Here is a 20,682-nt window from a genome sequence, read left to right on the forward strand (position 1 = left end):
CAGAGTCCCCGGGGGTCCTGCCCCAGGTGCTTTGTTAGCACCGGCTTCTATTTTCAGGAAGGGAGCAGAGGCCGCACATGACTGCTAAAGAGTAAGTTGTTGGTAGGCAGGCCATGATGGCTTTGTTAAGCAAAAAGTTGAAGTTTCCATGAATCTATAAAGGACACAAGCATAGACAGACACTAAGCTTACTGACATCTTTTCCCAGACAGACATCAGCTTCCACAGACAAGAGAGCACGGGACTGCTTCCCGGAGACCTCTGCAGCTGTCCTTTTGTGGACAAAATATCCTTCCATGTCCCTGCCAGGGATACTGTGTGCCAACATGGCTCCTCATATTCTTAAGAACCAAGATGTTGGGGCTGGAGGGGTGGCTCAGTAGTTAAAAGACTTGCTTACAAAGCCTGACAGCCGGGTTCCATTCCCCAGTACCCACATAAAGCCAGGTACACAAAGTGGCACAAGCGTCTAAAGCTAATTTACTGTGTCGGGAGGCCCTGGTGCATTCATACTCTCACATTCTCTCTGCCTTTTTCTCTTTTCCCTCCCTACCCCCTCCCTCAAATAAACAGTATTTTTTTTTTTAAAGAACCAAGAATTTGTGTTCTGAAGGTTGGAGAAACAGCTGGTAGAAATCTTTTACCTTCAGTTTCACATTTCTACCCTTTGCCATCTGCCCAGATGACAAATACAGGAAAGTCTGCAATCTTCTATTTTTCAGTTGTTTTCAAAATACCAGTTTCAAAGGAAGATCAAAAAGTAATGAAAAGCCAGGCGTGTTGGTGCATGCCTTTAATTCCAGCCCTCGGGAGGCAGAGGTAGAAGGATAGCCATGAGTTCAAGGCCACCCTGAGACTCCATGGTGAATTCCAGGTCAGCCTGGAGTAGAGTGAGACCCTACCTTGAAAAAAAAAAAAAGCGATGAAAATCAGTTGGGCTTCTGCAGCTCTGGAAGTTTCCCCTGGAGTCACCTAGTGAAACAGTTGTGGGATTGTGAAGAACAGCCAGGTTTCCGAAGTGACTGTTAGGAGCTGAATACCACATAAAGCATAAGGAGGTTTGAGGATGGTAGGGTGTTGGCATGGTCAGTGATCTATCAGTATATCCTTTTATGTAAAAGGTTACAGGAAGGCTGAGATTTGTGGCACATGTCTTTAGTCCCAGCACTTGGGAGACTCAGGTAGGGGGATTGCCACAAATTCAAAGCCAGTCTGGGCCACAGAGTAAGTTCCAGATCAGTCTGGACTAGAGTGAGACTCTGGCTCAAAAAAAAAAAAAAAAACACAGGAATTAAATGAGGGGAACAACAGCAAATAATCTGTAGCCTGTAAGCTATGGCAAAGTCAGGTGAGAGGAATGGGCAGTCCCTGACCCCACATGAAAATGTACTTCAAGAATTTTTAAAGGGAGCCGGGCGTGGTGGCACACGACTTTAATGCCATCACTCAGGAGGTAGAGGTAGGAGGATCGCTGTGAGTTCAAGGCCACCCTGAGACTGAATTCCAGGTCAGCCAGAGTAAGACCCTCCCTTGGAAAACAAAAACAACAACAAAAATAATAATAAAAATAAAGGGCTGGAGAGATGGCTCAGCAGTTAAAGCCATTTGCTTGCAAAAACCTTATGGGTCTAGGTTCAATTCTGCAGTACCTACATAAAGCCAGATGCACCCATCTTCCCTGTCTGTTTGCAAGTAAATAAAGTATTTTTAGTTGTTTTTTTTTTTTTTTTTGAAACATGGGCAAGTTAGAAAATAGTTGTACGCTTTTAGTTTCTTGTTCTTAGTCAGATAAAACAGGTCGGTTCCATCTGGACAGAAGAGGCTGCAGCGTCGTCCGCCTCACGCCCACATTCTGTCTCAGGTCCCTCAGTTCTTTCTGTGGACACTCGCCCGCTGTGATGACTGAAGCCTCCAGTGCTGCCTCTGCTGGCCTGCTCGTGCTTCGGGATGGGCGAGCCCTAGGGCAGCTCTGGGAGGGCCGGGCGCGCTCCACGCTCAGCTCAGCTCAGTGAGAAGAGAATGATGTGAGTTCCTCCGACCCTCTCAGCCAGCGCTCATTTACCTTTTATGTGCACTTGCCAGCAGGACCTGGAGTAAACTTTGTCAGATTCAGGAGATTAATCAGAGCCGATGTTTTAGCCAAGGAGTGACGGGAGTGCCCCTCCTGTTTGTAATGTCCACAGCGAATTTCAGTGCGTCGGGGTGGGTGAGCCCAAGATCCAGTGACCCACTCTGCTGATCCAAGGCTTGTGTTCTCCTTGGTCAACATCCACCCTCAATCAGTGTAACTTCTTGCACTATTGTGGTTACTTTTATGTAAAACCAGTTTACTTTAAACACGAACAATGTGCCTAATAAGTCTACACACTGGCTGTCTCTGTAAAGGTGATGTTTTGGTGAGTTCTGCCAATTATCTTTTTTGAGCTATGAAAAAGAACTTAATAAAAAAATTTAAAAACGTGTCATTCTACAGTGTTTACTGGGGGAGGCAGTATAATAAGTCAATATTTTGTTTTTGTTTCTTGTTTGTTTGTTTTGAGGTAAGGTCTCACACTAGCCCAGGCTGGCCTGGAATTCACAGTGATCCTCCTACCTCAGCCTCCCCGTGCTGGGATTAAAGGCATGTGCCATCATGCCTAGCTCAGTATTTGTTAATAAGGCCCATCACCCAGCTCCAGCTAATATGATGAATTATAAGCCAACAAGATAAGGGATTTGCTGAAGTTTCCCAAGTTAAATTCATGTATAAAATTCAAGTAAATTCAAGGTGTATTTATTTTATTTTATGCCTGATGCTCTGAGAAAAAAAAATCGACAAATATACAACCCTTGAGGTTTTATTGGAGATAAGTATTGAAGAAATATTAAAATGTAAATGAGGGCTGGAGAGATGGCTTAGCAGTTAAGCACTTGCCTGTGAATCCTAAGGACCCCAGTTCGAGGCTCAATTCCCCAGGACCCACGGTAGCCAGATGCACAAGGGGGTGCATGCATCTGGAGTTCGTTTGCAGTGGCTGGAGCCTTGGCCCATTCTCTTTCTCTCTCTCTCTCTGCCTCTTTCTCTGTCTGTCACTCTCAAATAAATAAAAATAAACAAAAAAAATTTTAATATAAATGATATGTCTGCATTTAGCTCATGCCATATTGTCAGTCCTCAACAAGTAATTGGCCAGTTCGTTAATTCTAATTACTGATGTCAACATAAACCCAGATTTGGGGGGGGGGGAAATCAGTGTGGACTAGTTAGGCATTTTCACAGGAAAAATAACTTTCAGGTGAGACCTAGACTTAGAAGTGGGGTTAAAAATCTGGTTCTGTGGCAAGAGGAAGGGCACTTAAGAGTTAAAAGGCAGGCGTAGAATTGGGCTGGCAAGAGGTCAGCCTGTCCTGGGTGAAGGGCTTGTGCACACCAGGAAAGCAGCTTGATGTGCAGGCTGAGCTGTAGCAGAATTTGTGTTGACCCTAGGGTGTACTCACTCTGGTGACTGCTGTGAAACCATTTGGAAATCCTGCCAATAGAGTGTTCTAGAAGACTGGTCTGACAACAAGATGCTAGATATTTTTGGACAATGGGGAAAGATTAAAGGCAAGGAAAAAGACTTAAAAGCTTCTCTTTTTGAGCAAAGAAAAAACAATGAATTGTGTTTTTGTTAAATTCATACTGACCAGAGACATTTTATTACAAAACACAAACATCTACTACAGGAGAACTCAGACCAGTTCAGCAGCTCCCCACTGTCAAGAGATCTCTGCCACAAACAGAACGCGGACTTATCATAGCCCAGTAAGTTCAGACTGGAGGTAAGCCAGGGCTGGCAAGGTTAAGTCATAGGTGGAGCTACTGCTGTTGCTTTGCCAACTGGACGCATCGTACCTCTCAACCTACCTTCTAAACATCGGTGCTTATGCCCATAGATGAGCTGCTGTCATTCCTGGTCAGAGAAAAACTTCTTTTTCTGGTGGGGAGTGGATACTGCAGAGACTCAAGTAGTCAAAGTGCAGAGAATAAGTGACTATCGAGTCATGGCCTTAAACGGAACACCTACGTCGCCCCCCCCCCCCGCCCCCCAGGCTCAGAGAAGGTCACTGAAGAAGGCACAGAGGGAATGCGAGAGCCAAGGATGGGGAGGGGTGGTGTGGAGCTCTTATCTTCTGGGCAGGACACAGCCCTTGTGCTCAGGAACTCACAGCAGCCGTGGTCAAAACTGGGCTCATCGTCTGTTCTAAGCTCCTCCGAGCTCCTTTGATTTTCTTCAACCATCCTGCGTGCTGAGGCAGCTTTCTCCCCTGAACGTGTGAGCCCACATGTAATGCAGCGCTTGTTACACTCTGGTGCCGCCACCAGGACAGAGATTTTTCAGTTTAATCTCTCAGTGAAACTAGTCTCTTCCCTCCATTCTGCAAGGCGCAAATCATTTCAAGTTGGCAGATATAACAGACGATTACCGAAGGTTAGCCCCTGCTGGTGAGTAGCTAAAGCGGGAAAGAGCTCATCGATCGAATGTCACCGTCCTGCTCCTAGCAATTCACTGACCGTCCTCGCTGGGGCAGCCGCTTAGTAGACACTTTCTTCTTCACCCCTGACCGGAGCTTCACCGCTGTCCTGCGTCATTCTACCCTTTATGTAATGGGTAGCTGGTGACCTTTGAGGTTTGGGGGCTTTCGTTTTGGTTTTGTTATTGTTATTTGTTTTTTTCAAGGTAGGGTCTCACTCTAACCCAGGCTGACCTGGAATTCACTGAATAGTCTTTGGGTGGCCTCAAACTCACAAAGATCATCCTACCTCTGCCTCTACCTCTACCTGTGCTGAAATTAAAGGCATGCACCACCATACCCAGCTGAGTTTTACTTTTTAAAAAACATTGGGGGGGGGTTGTTTTAGTTTTCAAGGTAGAGTCTAATTCTGGCCCATGCTGATTTGAAATTCACTCAGTTGTAGTTCCAGGCTGGCCTCAAACTCACAGCAATCCTACCTCTGCCTCCAAATGATTGAAGGTCTGTTCCACCACACCCTGCTGAGTTTTGAGATATATGTATGTGTGAATGTATAATTTTTATTTATAAAAACAATGTGTGTATGTGTTTGCATGCATGCACGAGCGCTTTGTATGAGAGAGAGAGAGAACTGACGTGCCAGGCCCTCTAGTCGCTGCAAAGGAACTCCATATGTATGTGCCACCTTGTGCGCCTAGCTTTATATGGGTCCTGGGAACTGAAGCGGTCCTTTGGCTTTGCAGGCTAAGCCATCTCTCTAGCCCCCCAAGTTTTGAATTTTAAATGGCACCAATCAATAAACGATTGCAATACCTAAAAGTGAAGGGAAAACCCAGTGTAGCTTGTCTCACTCAACTGCTGCTGTTTTCCAGCTACTGTGGCAAGGAAGTGTTGTCTGGCCTCTGCGCTACCATATTTTTCCCGCCATCATGAGACTGTCAGCCTAAACCAAACCTTTCCTCCCATCAGCTGCTTTAGGTCGAGTGTTTTGTTCCAGCAACACATTGCCTCATTATATAAAGTGGAAAACAACTGAGAAAGATACCCAACACCAACCTTGCTGTGTACATATACTCATGTGCATGGGCACGTGCACATACACACACTATACACACGCAAAAACTACATACTTCTTGATGAAAATCTTTTTTTAATTTTTTTTATTTTTATTTATTTGAGAGCTACAGACAAAGAGGCAGAGAGAGACAGACAGACAGACAGAGAGTGGGCATATCAGGGCCTCCCGCCACTGCAAACGAACTTCAGATGTGTGTGCTCCCTTGGGCATCTGGCTTATGTGGGTCCTGGGGAACTGAGCCTTGAACCTGGGCTCTTAGGCTTCATAGGCAAGCGTTTAACCGCTATGCCGTCTCTCCAGCCCTGAAAATCTTTTTATCAACTGCACATATTTAACATTTAATCTGTTAAGTCCTTTGCTAGTTCAGGGTGCTTCCCTCTACATCACCTGACAGTAACGGCAGCGTCTCCCCCTCCTCCATACCGTCATCTACGTCCACAATCCTCACAGCGTGGGCACTGTTGCTGCCCTCGTTTTGTAGGTAAAGCAATCCAAGAATGCAGAGAGGTTAATTAATTCGTCCAAGAATAATAAAGGCGGTAGAACTGGTGATTCGGAGGGCGCAGTCCCAGGCCCGGGCTGTGCTAGTCTGCCCCCTGCAGGACAGTTGTGAGTGCGTCACCCCCATTCTTGGCGCCTGTAATCACTGGTATCTGAAGTACTCTGTCATCTCAGAAGAAAACAAAATGCCAAGCAGTGAATGTAAGTAGTGTTGGAGAAAAATCAGTGTATCCGATGGGAATAGTAAAAATAACAAAAATGATGAGCTCTAGAAAGCTATATTTTCCTCCCCCAAAATGCAAGGAATAGTAAGATTTCAGTCCCACGTTTTTCCAGAACCTCCTATGTCACATCCAAATAGTGAGATTTCTTTTCTACTTAGTTTTTTTTTTTATTTTTATTTTTTTTAAGGTAGGGTCTCACTCTAGCTCAGGCTGACCTGGAATTCACTATGTATTCTCAGCGTGGCCTTGAACTCATGGCGATCCTCCTACCTCTGCCTCCCAAATTCTGGGATTAAAGGTGTGCGCCACCACGCCCGGCTTCTTCTCTATTTCTTAAATTTGAGTGTTTTGTGAATAATCCAACCAAGAGAATCACTATATGACTTCCAAGGCAAGGTCATAAAAAGGATGCATCTTTTCCCTGTTTTACATTTTATTTATTGACAAGTTTAAATCATGTATATAATGTATTTGTATCATGCTCACCTCTTTTTACTTTCTTGTGTCTCCCTCCTGCTTAATCCCTTCTTCCCAACTAGTCCTACTTTGATGTCTTTTCTTTTTTCTTTCTTCTTATGACCCACTGAGTTTAATTAGGGTTGCAAACATGAAGATTGGTGAGAAGTTATTTACCAGAGCCCCAGCAATTTACCAGGGAAGAAAATGTCTTCTCCTCCCCCAGCAATCATGCCTGCTGATGTTAGTGAGGGAGAGAGAGAGACCTCATGAACGCCTTTGCCATCCATAATGGAAAGCACATGGGTCCAATCTTGTGCAGGTTGTTGGTGCATGGGATTGACTAGAGCGACATGAAAAATAAAGGAAAGATGGAAAGCAACCTTCACCAGCAGTGGACTGGCCTTTCTGAGAGCAACAGGTTGAGAACCGCAGCCTTTGTGGCAAAACAGGATTTTTTAAAGGGCCAGGGGTGGTGGGAGCAGGAATGGGGCTAAAGCTAAAAGAACGTTTGGCAGTTCTGCCTGCCGAGTTTATCTTGGGGAGTGAAGGTGAAGAACGGCGATGGTCACCACCTGCTGAGCTTGTCTATCTCCTGGTTGGGTCAGGAATAGAGAGCAAATGGGAAGGAGAACAGGATCTCCTTTTTTTCCTTGGTGGGCCAGCCTGATAACGATGACTCTTGAGGTCGGAAGTGGCTATCTTTGAATATGGGCCTGTTTTTTAGGGAAGTGATATCTCTGTAGCATGTGGTCCTTATCATGGTATGGTGCAGGGGCTTTTATGGTCCACAGGAATTTTCTTTATTTCCACAAGGTCAGTTTGCTCAGTGGCATTAACCCTTCACAGGTCTATGCAGGAAACAGTAGTCTCTGTGAGGTCATGAATGCAAACGGCCATGTAATGTCCAAAGACCGTGTTCCACAGCACCCCTCACCTTCTGGCTCTACCGTTCTCTACACCCTCTCTTCCCCAGTGTTCCCAAAGCCACCCACTTTGTGCATTGGGCTTCATGTAGGTACTGCGGAATCAAACCCAGGTCATCAGGTATTGCAGTCAAGTGCCTTAACTGCTGAACCATCTCTCCACCTCCACCTTTTTTTTTTTTTCAAATTTTTATTAACAACTTCCATGATTATAGAAAATATCCCATGGTAATACCCTCCCTCCTCCCATTTTACCCTTTGAAACTCCATTCTCCATCATATCTCCTCCCCATCTCAATCAGTCTCTTTTTTACTTTACACTATGTAGTGTCAGGCTGGTCTCAAACTCATGGCAATCCTCCTACCTCTGCCTCCCAAGTGCTGGATTAGAGGTGTGTGCATTTTTAAAAATGTGTGTGTGTGCACATGTGTGTGTGCATGCACACAACTTTGTCTAGGTGCATGCTCCTGTATGTGCTTGTACATACAGACATCAAGAAAACCTCAGCTGTTAACCTCAGGTATTCCACCTACCTTCTTACCTTTTTGTTTTGTTTTGAGGTAGGCTCTCACACTAGCCCAGACTGGCCTTGGACTCACTGCCGTCCTCCTACCTCAACCTCAGGAGTGCTGGGACAATACGTGTGAGCCATCGTGCCCAGCCTACTTTTTTTTTTTTTTTTTTGACACAGGGCCTATGATTGCTTGGAGTTCACCAATTATGCTGATTGGCTGGCCAGTGAAGTCAAGGGATCTACCTGTCTCTACCTCCACTGCACTGAAATTACCATGTGTACACCACTATGGACCACATTTTCACATGGATTCTGGGGATCAAGTTTAGGCCCTCATGTTTATAAGGTAAACACTTTACTAACTGAACTCTGTTTTCATTTGCATTTCCCTGATGGCTAAGGACGTTGGACACATTTTAAAATACATTTCAGGGCTGGAGAGATGACTTAGCTATTTAGGTGCTTATCTGCAAACCCAAAGGACCCAGGTTTTGATTCCCCAGGACCCATGTAAGCCAGATGCACAAGGTGGCACATGTGTCTGGAGTTCATTAGCAATAGCTGGAGGCCTTGCCACACCCATTCTTTTCTCTCTCCTCTCAAATAAATAAATAAAATATATTTGGGCTATTTGTATGGTTTTTTTTTTGAAAACTATTACATTCATCACCACATTTACCCATTATACGATTTGACTTTCTGGTGCTTACATTTGGCAGTTTTTAATATAGTCTAGAGATTAATCCCCTGTTTGGCATGTAGTTGGCAGAGATCTTTTCATATCCTGTCAACTCTCTGCTGTGGTGATTGCTTCCTTTGCTGTTGGAAGCTTCTTTGGTTACCATTCTTCGTGGGGTTTTTGTTTGTTTTGTTTTGTTTTTGAGGTAGGGTCTCACTGTGCGTAGCCCCGGCTGAGCTGGAATTCTCTATGTAGTCTCAGAGTGGCCTCAAACTCACGGCTCTGCCTCCCGCGTGCTGGGATTAAAGGCGTGCGCCACCCCGCCCGGCTGTTGTTTTGTTGTTGTACAACATTATGCCTGGCTGGTTACCCTTCCTAATGGACCATCAAATGCATGGTGAGAACAGTTATTTCCTCGACATTCTGAACTCTGGGTTTTTTTTTTTTCTTTAATCTCATCTGACCACTCCTGTGGTCATCTATTTGACCAATAATTACAGTTTTCTCTCTGTCCGTCCCCCCCCACTGGACTCTTTTTGGCTCCATAGTTAAAAGTGCATACTTGCAAAGCCTGCTGGATTTAATTATGGAAATCCAGATGTTCAAATGTTCAAAGATCCCTTCCCACTGCTAACAATGAACTTTCAAATGATAACAATCCTTTTCATTTTGTAGTAAAAATGAAAGCAAACTAAAGGAACTTCCTTTGCCCCTACCACCAAACTGTCAACCTAGCTACACATTCCTAACATCATCTCTTTCTTTTGTTCTCTATTCTTTTATGGTAACCAGAAGCACCTTATTCCTAGCAAAGGTCAATACCTCCTTTTGTGCTCAAGCCCAGCTTCAAACCTTTTCCAAAGCATAAGAGAGTTTATGCTGGAGAGATGGCTCAGCTGTTAAGATGCTTGCCTGCAAAGCCTAAGGACCTAGATTTGATTACCCAGTACCCATATAAGCCAGATGCACAAGATAATGCATGTGTCTGGAGTTCATTTGCAGTGGCTACAGACCTTAGCATGTCCATTCTCTCTCTCTCTCTCTCTCTCTTTTTCTCTCTCTTTCTTTCTCAAAATAAATAAAAATTAAAAAAAACAAAACAATAAGCAGAGCCAGGCGTGTTGGCACACACCTTTAATCCCAGCACTTGATAGGCAGAGGTAGGAGGATCATCGTGAGGTCGAGGCCACCCTGAGACTACATAGTAAATTCCAGGTCAGCCTGGGCTAGAGTGAGATCCTACCTTAAAAAAAAAAAAAAAAAAAAAACAAGAATAAGCAAATTTGCCACTACAAATGTGTTTCTGTTGGATTCTCCCCACTATCTTGGATATAGCCTGTAATGAATCTCATCTACCAAAAGTCTTTGAGAGCTGGGGACATGGCGCCACACTTAAAGGGCCCTTGCTTAAAAGCTTGCTGGCCTGTGTTCGATTCTCCAGCCCCCATATAAAGCTGGATGGGCATTCTTTGCAGTAGCAACAGACCCTGGCACACCCAGGATCCTGGGTGCAATTCCCCAGCACCCACATAGAGCCAGCTGCAAAGCAGTCGATGAATCTGCGTGTGGTATGCCAATGGGAGACGGTGCCAAGAGAGCCTGAGGTTCAGGCTGGTTACTCCCATGTTCCTTTGCAGCCTGGCAGGTTTTTGGCAGCAGTAAGAAATCTCAAAGGAGGCAGAGCATGGACACCTCAAAGTTGTCCTTTTGAGATGGAATTTGGGGTGAGGAGATTTAGAAGCCCCTGCCCCAAAGTCTTTTGTGCTGGTTACGTCCAGCACTGTAACTTCTTGTTGTAAGGCCGCTCCCAGCCCATACTGTAAATGGTCGTGTGTTTCTTTTCATCTCCGTAGCACAGCTGCAGGTATCTATCAGTTAATTAACCATTTTTCTATTTCTGTAAAACTTGCCTATCTCATAGTCAAGGTCTCTGGCACTAGGCCAGGACTCTGGACTCTGAGCATTAACAATAATGAGACTAGTCCAAGATAAGGCAGATAAGCTCTAAACCCGAGTCCAAGCTTCAGCAAAGATTCCCCTGGGTCCATGCTCGCATGAAAACTAACTTTCAGTCTAGTTCTCCTCTCAGTCTCTGATGCTGGTTCTGGAAGCCTCAGTTTCCCATTTCGCTTTGACCTACACACAGCACTGTGGTGGCACGTGCTCAGACCCACACGTAAGTGAATAGTTTTTTCAATGTTTGAAAAAATAAAACATTTGAGAAGATTTTGGGAAGGTGGCAGAGGAGAAAGCACCTGATCAACAATCTCATGCACAGAATCTGTAATCACTTTGAAACTTTGCACCTTGCAGGCTTGTGGGAGAGGGAAGCTTGGATAGTAAATTCCTGTTACTTTCTGTCACGTTCAGCTCTTAACACAGGAACACTTACCCATCATCCAACCCTCTGGTGTGCATTTGTTCCAGGAACCATGGTGGGCACAAAGGACATCGTTCTCCAGATATCAGGGATCTGTGTTCCAGTAATCGGTTGCTGTTTAAGCAGACTAGTTGTAGACAGTCTTAGGTTCACAGGGAAACTGAGCAGAAAGTACAGAGATTCCCCATACACTTGGCCTCCACTTATGCATCACAACATAGTGAAGATACTTAGCGTTGAAAGACCACAGCTTTCCCTCCTCGATGGACAACAAGGTAGAGCTAGCTCTACACGGGAACATTTCTGTTCCAGAAGTTTTGCTTAGAGTAATTGAGAAAGAAAAGGAGATGAGAGACATACAAACTGGAAAAAGAAGTGGTGAAATGATCCTTTTCCATAGCGGATGTGACATTGGATGTGTGATAGTCTGAATGTACAGCCCCATAGACTCAGGTTTTATTAAAATGGAGACTACATAGTGAACTCCAGGTCAACCTGGGCCAGAGAAAGACCCTACCTCAAAAATCAACAAAAAAAAAAAAAAAAGAGCTGGCCGGGCGTGGTGGCGCACGCCTTTAATCCCAGCACTCAGGAGGCAGAGGTAGGAGGATTGTCATGAGTTCAAGGCCACCCTGAGACTACATAGTGAGTTCCAGGTCAGCCTGGGCTAGAATGAGACCCTACCTAGAACCCCCCCCCCCAAATTGAGCTGGATATGGTGGTGCATGCCTTTAATCCCAACACTTGAGAGGCTGAAGTAGGAGGATCACCATAAATTTTAGGCCACCCTGAGACTACAGAATGAATTCCAGGTCAGCCTGGGCTAGAGTGAGACCCTACCTCAAAACACCTAAAAAAGAAAAATGAGTTTGTAAGGCTGAGCATGGTGGTTCACACCTTTAATCCCAGCTCTCAGGAGGCAGAGGCAGTGGAATTGCCATGAGTTCAAGGCTAGGCTGGGATTACAGAGTGATTGCCAGGTCAGTGAGACCCTACCTCAAACAAACAAGCAAACAAACCCTGTGTGTGTGTGTGTGTGTGTGTGTGTGTGTGTGTGTGTGTGTGTGAGATCAGGAGCTGGGGAGATTGCTCAATGATTAAAGGAGCTTGCTTGCAAAGCCTGTCAGCCAAATTTGATTGTTCAGCACCCACATAAAGCTAGATGGGCTTTTGTTTGTAGTTGCCAAAGACTCTGGCACACCCATGTTTCCACACATACACATAAATAAATGAATAATTAAAAAACACACAAGGGCTGGAGAAATGGCTTAGCTGTTAAGCACTTGCCTGTGAAGCCTAAGGACCCCAGTTCGAGGTTCTCGATTCCCCAGAACCCATGTTAGCCAGATGCACAGGGGGGCGCATGCATCTGGAGTTCATTTGCAGTGGCTGGAGGCCCTGGAGCACCCATTCTCTCTCTCTCTCTCTCTCTCTCTCTCTCTCTTTCTCTCTCTCTCTCTCTCTCTGTCTCTCTCCCTCTTTCTCTGTCTGTTGCTCTCAAATAAATAAACAAACAAACAAAAAAAAAACACAAGAGCCTGGCGTGGTGGCACACGCCTTAAATCCCAGCACTCGAGAGGCAGAGGTAGGAGGATCACCGTGAGTTCAAGGCCACCCTGAGACTACATAGTGAATTCCAGGTCAGCCTTAGCTACACTGAGACCCTCAAAAAACCAAACCAAACCAAACCAAACCAAAACAAAACAAAAATGTAAAAAAAAACCACAATCGCCAGGTGTGGTGGCTCACGCCTTTAATCCCAGCACTCAGGAGGCAGAGGTAGGAGGATTGCAAAGCGTTCAAGGTGAATTGCATGGTGAATTCCAGGTCAGTCTGAGCTAGAGTGAAACTCTACCTCAAAAAAAAAAAAAAAAACAAAAAACACCCAAGTACTGTGTGGTTCTTCTGATTATAGGGTAACTAATCAAAACCATAGCGAAAGAATAGGGGTTGATAGAGCTTGAAAGTGAGGCAGGATGCTAAGACAGGCAATATTGTGGGGACACTGTGGGGTCTGACTGAAGCCTTTCATCAGCTGAGAATCAAGAGTTCCAATACAATCAACATTTGCTCAGGCCTTTCTTCTTTCCCAGCTGTAAAACTCTAGCCCAGGCTGACCTGGAATTCACTATGTAGTCTCAGGGTGGTCTTGAACTCACGACGATCCTCCTAACTCTGCCTCCTGAGTACTGGAATTAATGATATGCGCCACCACGCCAGGTTTAAATCTCAATTTTATAGCCAAGGGACATACCCTACACCCCTTGTGATCCTCTTACCTCAGCGTCCTTAGAGTGCTGAGATTAAAGGCAAGTACCACTATGCCTGGCTAAGAAATTTATTTTACTTTATTTTATTTATTTATTTTTTTTAAATTTTTTAATTTTATTTATTTATTTGAGAGCGACAGACACAGAGAGAAAGACAGGTAGAGGGAGAGAGAGAGAATGGGCGCGCCAGGGCTTCCAGCCTCTGCAAACGAACTCCAGACGCGTGCGCCCCCTTGTGCATCTGGCTAACGTGGGACCTGGGGAACCGAGCCTCGAACCGGGGTCCTTAGGCTTCACAGGCAAGCACTTAACTGCTATGCCATCTCTCCAGCCCTAAGAAATTTATTTTAAAATAATTCTTCAGTATATGTCTGGTTTATATATTATTTATTTATTTATTTGAAAGGGAGAAAGAGGCAGATAGAGAGAGAATGGACAGGGCCTTTAGCCACTGTAAATGAACTCAAGACTAATGTGTACCATGTGCATCTGAATTACGTGGGAACTGGGGAATCGAACCTGGGTCGCTAGGCTTCACAGGCAAGCACCTTAACCATTAAGCAACCTTTCCAGCCCCTATATCTATTCTTACTACTTATCAAAGTCAAAGGCAAGTTTGCATACTAAACAGATGGGTGATTAATAAGTGAATCGTTTATCTTGGCTGGGTATTTGATGTTGCAGAACATATAGCATCTTGGAATATTTTTCAGAGCAGACAGATACTTTGATTTTATAATCCTCACTTCTATATTACTGAGTAGCATTCAATGGTAGAGCTATGCATAGAACCATTTTGGAAATTTCTATCCTAGGGCTGGAGAGATGGCTCAGCAGCTAAGGCACTTGTCTACACAGCCTGATTTGATTCCCCAGTACTCACATCAAGCCCGATGCACAGTGATGCATGCATCTAGAGTTCGTTTGCAAATGAATAAATAAAAATATTAAAAATAAATAAATTGTCCAGGGAGGTCTCTGATGCCCCCAAAACATTATAGGCCATTGCCGAGGCCCTTGCTTTCCCACCAGGAATAGATGGTAAGACCCTATTGCTGAAGACTCTACATACTTGGGCTGCAAGGCCACTGAGAAATCCTGCTGGAACTGAGCTGATAACCTCCGCCATGTAGACCAGCTGACAGAAAGCTGGAAGAAGCCATTCTACATGCAGTTCAATGGGAGAAAGAGATACCACCAGTAAAGGTACTCAACAGTGGACACTGCAAGCCTTATAATTGGCCAGCCAGGCCAAATGAGCCAATGGGTACAATAGTGGCACATCTGTCATGGTGGAAACCAACTGCCCTCCAATTGGACTGGAGGCCCGCTCCATGGGGGGGAACACATCTCTGATACTGAAAACTTAAAACAGGGGTGGTCATAAGCCCTAGGGGTGTAACATCTGCTGATGTCTGGAAAAATGTATATACTATGCTTATCAAACTGCCCAATAAGCACTTCTCTTAATATCTGTACCCTTATATTAATGCTACTCTCACTTTGGGTAGAGAATCTTCTCTTTTCAGATGGCAGTGACCTTGGGATGACTCAGAAGGTATCATAGTGTTGGAAAGAAGTGACTGGAGTACTGAGTAACATCTTGATCACACCTTCCAAGGCTCAGAGTCTAATGTGGAAGAGGTGGCAAAAAGAATATAAGAGCCAAAGGAAGGGTAGGACTCCTTACAATGTGCTCCCTCCAGACATAAAATGGCCTGGATATCCATGACCTCATAGTGTCTGACACTACCTATAGAAGACTAACATAAGAGGAGGAAAAGATCATGACATCAAAATAAAAGAGAGACTGATTGAGATGGGAGAGGATATGATGGAGAATGGGATTTCAAAGGGGAAAGTGGGGGGCTGGGTATTACCATGGGATGTATTTTATAATCATGGAAAATGTTAATAAAAATTTTTAAAAAAATGGGCTATGAAACTAGAGAGCTCTCACAAGAAGAAATCCAGATGGCATGCAAACATCTAAAAACAAGTTCTACATCCCTAGCCATTGGGGAAATGCAAATTAAAACTACTTTGTGATTCCATCTCATTCCTGTCAGAATGGCTATTATCAAGAAATCAAATGACAATAAATGGGAAGGGGAAAAAGAGGAGCCCTTCTACACTGTTGGTGGGAATGTATCCTGGTCCAGCCATTGTGGAAATCAGTGCGGAGGTTCCTGAGACAACTAAAAATAGGTCTACCATATGAACCAGCTGTATCACTCCCAGTCATATATCCTAAGGACTGGTCGCACTACCTTAGAGATACTGGCTCATCCATGTTTATTGTTGCTGTATTCACAGTAGCTAGGCAATGGAACCAGCCTAGATGTCCTTCAAATGATGAGTGGATAATGAAGATGTGGTACATTTTTACAATGGAGTTCTACTCAGTGGTAAAGAAAAATGAAATTTGCAAGGCAATGGATGGATCTGGAAAGGATTATACTAAGTGAGGTAACTCAGGCCCAGAAAGCCAGATACCCCATGTTCTCTCTCCTATGTGGATCCTAGCTACAAATGTTTGGACTTGTATGTGAGTTGGATTAAAATTCGGTAGCAGAAGCCAGTAAGCTAGAAAGGGGCTTCTCTGGATAGGGTACTTTTGTCTTGATTACCTCCCAGAATATAGCCCCAGGCAACTGGTTGTCAGCTCTTATGACCAGTCTTTTCTCATATCACTTGTTAAAACAAGCAGGAGGGAGGACTAAATTAAAAATATGCCAGATTATTGATGTGTTCTTGTGGAGTTGTAAAATACCATTGTCTGAATTTCAAATCCCACTTATTTTACAACAGGAGCATTTATTAACTGGTCAACTTTTCCTTATGATTTTGGCTGGCACATTAAAATTTCAAAGTCTGGGCTGGAGAGATGGCAGAGTGTGGGGAAGAGAAAGAGAGGCGCTTATGACTAAGAAGGGAATAGTTATACTATGGAATTCTGTGCAGCAGTTAAAGATAGCTAAGAAGGGTCTGGGGAGATGGAGCGGGGCTTGCAGCTCAACCCTGGTGAGTGGTGCTCAGATCCCCAGCAGCACCTACAAAGCCAGACACAAATAGCTCATGGTCAGGGATTGTGCTTGCCTAGCCACATGCTTCTTCTGGGCTCAAGCATGCTTTGCCATCCTGAGGCTAAGAAACAGTATTGATTGTCATTTATCTCACACAGTGGAACATACTGTACTTGAAGGCTGAAAAGTCTGTCACTTTAAGAATTACCGAATGCTTAGAGAATCTTCTCTTTTCAGATAGCAGTGACCTTTGGATGACTCAGAGGGCATCATGGTGCTGGAAAGAAGTGACAGAAGTGCTCAGTACTGCAATATCTCTATCATACCTTTCGAGGCTCAGGGTCTATTGCAGAAGAGGTGGTGGAAAGAATGTAAGAGCCAAAGGAAGGGTAGGACTCCTTACAACGTGCTCCTCCAGACACAAAATGGCCTGGATATCCATGACCTCACAGTGCCTGACACTACCATCATAATAGGAGGAAAAGATGATGACATCAAAATAAAAGAGAGACTGATTGAGAGGGGAAGGGGATATGATGGAGAATGGAGTTTCAAAGGGGAAAGTGGGGGGAGGGAGGGAATTACCATGAGATATTATTTATAATCATGGAAGTTGTTAATAAAAAACACACATATATAATATTAATTAATTAATATAATATTAATATATATATATATTTTTTTTTTAAAAAGAATTACCGAAAGCGGCCGGTGATTTTCCTGCTCCTTCCTTGAATTTCTAGGAGAGAGACTGAGACACAATTCAGATAGCAGTCCCACTTAGTCACTGTGCTCTTGCCTCCCCTCCCCCTGCGGCTGACGGTTGAGCTGGGGCCTCTACCACTGAGCTACATCCCTAGTCTGAACTTTTATTTCAAAACAGCTTCAGCCCCAGAAGGTTCAACTAGCAACCTGCAAATTTCCTTCAATGGCGTTTCCCTTCATACGTAAAAGGAAGGCAAGGAGTCTGTTCCAGTTCTGTTGTGTGATGTATGTAAAGTGGTATTTTCAGTTTTATGTTTTGGTGCTAGGGACTGACACAAATGCTCTGCCACTGAGTTACATCCCCAGCCCCTCTTAATTTTTTTGTTTTGTTTTCAAAGTGGGTCTCACTCTAGTCCAGGCTGACATAGAACTCTCTATAGTCCCAGAGTGGCCTCAAACTCCCAGAGGTCTGCTGAAATTGTATACCTTTCCTCCATCGTTGCATTGGTGTTCTGGATTCTAATATCCACTGACACTCCTAAAGTCTATCGTTCTGCCCCGGCGGGGAGTTTGTTGACATAGAAATTATTGGTTCCTTTTAGGAGAGAGGCAAATGTCTTGGGCTGGCCATGTCTTGACTGAATATTGTATGTTCTGAAGAACTTCCGTGGTATTTCCCTTCTCCTCTGAGTACTCACATGAAGTGGACCCTATGCACTCCTCGTTCTGAGTGATGGTTTCTTAGGTGAATGCCATCGTGGGATGTTCTACACAGGGGCCCTTGAGCGGAAAATGTGAGTTTCAGATACCACTTGGATCCTCGTTCCTCTGAGACTTAGAAGAGTGCCAAGCGTGCTACACGTGGAGACAGGAGAGCAAGTCGCTGAGTCTAGCTCGGTAGCAAGCGGATGCTGAGTGGTGCAGGTTGCTTGGCCTCAGTCCCTGAGAATTCTAGAACAACAGAAGCATCTCAGCATATTTTGTAGCTGGGATCTTTGTCCACGCGTAGCTGAAGCCCAGAACTCCTAAGCGCTTGCCTTTGATGGCGTCCACTGGAAATGCTGGCTGATTTGGACACAAATTGCTGAATTTCAATTGTGTATAGGAACCTGAGAATATTGGAAATTGTAGAAACACACAGAAAACACTGTCATGGATGTTAAGTAAGGGTGAGGTGGGGGGGAGGGCCTTGATTTTACTTTTTTTTTGTCTTTTAATTCAAAATGCAAATGTCAACGTTTTGACAGACACTGGAAAGAATTACATTGAAATTGCTTTACTGTCAGCTGTTTGGGGAAGAAAAAATCATGTCTGCAATCAATTGTGAGAATTGTGTTGATTTTTCTGCATTTTAACCTAACGTGGTCCAGTGCAGTGAGTGTCACTGTAGCCTTGAGTGTATATGTGTGTGGTGTTGATAAGTTTGTCTTCTGGGGAGAGTTGAAAAGGAAACCAATTCAGGCTCTTCTCAAAGTTGCATTTTTATAAATTTTATTAAAGAATTTTGAAAACTAAAAAGACTTCCCTAGGGCTGGGTGTGGCACACGCCTTTAATCCCAGCACTCAGGAGGCCGAGGCTGGGGTAGGAGGATCACCGTGAGTTCTAGACCACACTGAGACTACATTGTGAATTCCAGGTCAGCCTGGACTAGAACAAGACCCTACCTTGAAAAACTAAAAAAGTAAATAAATAAAAATGAAAAATAAAAAGGGTTACTGAGGAACAGTGGTACATTTTACATTTAGAAAATGAGCAAATATATATCTTTCCTAGAGTTCTATGTAAATAATCTAGTTTTAAACTATCTGAGTCATTCCAGGACACCAAATGATGGTCTTCAATGAATGTAGGAATGGAAAAATCATTTACCCAAATGACTTAGCTTCACAAAAGCTGCTGGAAAATGTATGAATTTAGAGTGTAATACATATTTTATCTCAAACTTGGAATTGCTTTTATTTAAATTCTACAGATGGAAATATACATTTGTAAGATTTTCCTCATTACCAATGAGCATACAGAAATTATTGGTCCCTTTTAGGAGAGAGACAAATGTCTTGGGCTGGCCATGTCTTGACTGAGTATTGTATATTCTGAAGAACTTCCATGGTATTTCCCTTCTCATCTGAGTCAGAATCATGTCCTACTTTCCTGATGTTGGCCCTATTCCAACACTCAACAAGATCTAGACATAGAACATATCCTTTCATTTTCTGTACACCAATATTGTTGTTTACCAAAAATAAAATAAAATAAAATAAAAGGCTCTCACTAGATCTTTAGTCCCAGTACTCATGAGACTAAAGTAGGAGGATTGCTGTGAGTTTGAGGCCACCCTGAGACTACATAGTGAATTCCAGGTCAGCCTGGGCTAGAGTGAAACTCTACTACGAAAAACACGAGAAAAGAATCTCACCATGTGTGGTGGTGCACGCCTTTAATCCCAGCACTGGGGAGGCAGAGGTAGGAGGATCACCATGAGTTCAAGGCCATTCTGAGGCTAAATAGTGAATTCCAGGTCAGCCTGGACTAGAGAGAGACCCTACCTGAAAAAAAAAAAAAAAGAAAAAGAAAAAGAAAAAAGAAGGAAAAATAAAAAAGAATCACACTAGAAAGTAAGTAGTGACTTTTTGGCAAATTTGGTTACTGTTCAAAATGTGAACGTGAAGCTTTTTAAACAGAGAAAGCAGTTACTCAAATTACTCAACAAGGCCAGGTGTGGTGGCACATTCCTTTAATACCAGCATTAGAAAGCATATACATTTTATCCTTTAAATATTTGTCAGTTATAAGTACAGGCAGAACATGTTAGCAGGCGTGGAAACAATGTTTTACCAGCAACTTTAATCAATTGATTTGATCTAGAAATTGTATGTCAGGAAAAGACAAGACAGTATAAAATATTGGTATCTGTGTTTGCAAACATCTTTGGCTAGTCTGTAGACCTTTGTAGGTACCAATTACCCCCCAAAAAGCTGGAAGCAGAATTTAAGATCATTTCTCTTCAATGAAGATCATTTGACCATGAGGTTGTTTCATAGAGCAGGGAACATGTCTTAAAGATGAATATATCTATAAGCAATGAATTTATGATATCAGAATTGAGACAAAAAATTTTTTATTTTATTTGGTTTTTCAAGGTATAGTCTCACTCTAGTCCAGGCTGACCTGGAATTCACTATGTAGTCTCAGGCTAGCCTTGAATTTATGGCAATCCTCCTACCTCTGCCTCCCAAGTGCTAGAATTAAAGGCATACGCCATCACTCCTGGCCTGATCAAGTATTTTATGACTCTGTATCTATTTTGTCTTTAAACCTTCTGTTAAAACTTATTCATAACTGGGCGTGGTGGTGCATGCCTTTAATCCCAGCACTCGGGAGGCAGAGGTAGGAGGATCACTGAGAGTTCAAGGCCACCCTGAGACTA

This window comes from Jaculus jaculus, chromosome 7 (assembly GCF_020740685.1).
Source record: "Jaculus jaculus isolate mJacJac1 chromosome 7, mJacJac1.mat.Y.cur, whole genome shotgun sequence".
Classification (NCBI taxonomy): domain Eukaryota; kingdom Metazoa; phylum Chordata; class Mammalia; order Rodentia; family Dipodidae; genus Jaculus; species Jaculus jaculus.